Source organism: Sinocyclocheilus grahami, unplaced genomic scaffold, assembly GCF_001515645.1.
Source record: "Sinocyclocheilus grahami isolate Dianchi unplaced genomic scaffold, SAMN03320097.WGS_v1.1 scaffold1424.1, whole genome shotgun sequence".
Classification (NCBI taxonomy): Eukaryota; Metazoa; Chordata; class Actinopteri; order Cypriniformes; family Cyprinidae; genus Sinocyclocheilus; species Sinocyclocheilus grahami.
Genome location: NW_015506603.1, coordinates 50,060 through 50,802, shown reverse-complemented (window position 1 = coordinate 50,802; position 743 = coordinate 50,060). Strand labels below are relative to the sequence as shown.

The following is a 743-nucleotide window of genomic DNA, read 5'->3' as shown; positions in this document are numbered from 1 at the left end:
CCACAACTCTGTTTTGTTTACAAGAGAGGAGCTGTTGTTCCGTTACCATGACAAAAGTTCTTACCAGCATCCTTTTGATGTTCAATGATTTTTCAGGAGGGAGGTACAGACGGTCAGGCATGCATCAAAGGATGGTGCAACAACATATTTGGGATTTTTCTAAAATATCTGTCAAGTTCATCAGGTCTGTGCAGACTCGCGCTGACACCTGAAGAGTCGGATATACATCAAAACTCATGAGTTATTGAAAATATGATCAGAATTGCATAACAGGAATAACTGCTAAAAGTAAACTCCCCTCTTTGTTTTCTGTCTGGATATGCGCAAGCCAAATAAAGAGCCATCTGTCTATACCAGTCAGGAATTTAATGAATCTTGAATTTAATTAGGTGATTCACAGTCACAGCTGGGCTCGACCCTGTATGCCTTCATTTTAGACCTTTTTGCCATTTTGATAGATAAAATAGCAAAGGGAGGATGGGAAATAATGGACAGAAGAGATGCAATCAAGATTGTGAAATGTTGCATGCCAGATTCGAACTTGCATCATCCACATGAGCACTAGGCCACAGTTCCCTGTCTTATTATATATTATGTACATCTTTCAGTGGATGCTGCAACCAATCAGGTTAAGTATGTAACACTATTCTTGTTACATGTGTGTGCCGGCAGGTGTAACATAGCTGTGATCTTCATGACGGAGATGGTGGTGGACCACAGCGTCAGAGAAGATTGGGCACTAC

At 40.9% G+C, this 743-nt stretch overlaps 1 protein-coding gene across 1 annotated transcript in view; it reads left to right on the top strand.

The window, feature by feature from the left end:
• LOC107570178 (low-density lipoprotein receptor class A domain-containing protein 3-like) overlaps positions 1 to 743 on the top strand; it is a 91,775-nt gene that overhangs the window by 88,895 nt on the left and 2,137 nt on the right. The window lies entirely within an intron of this gene.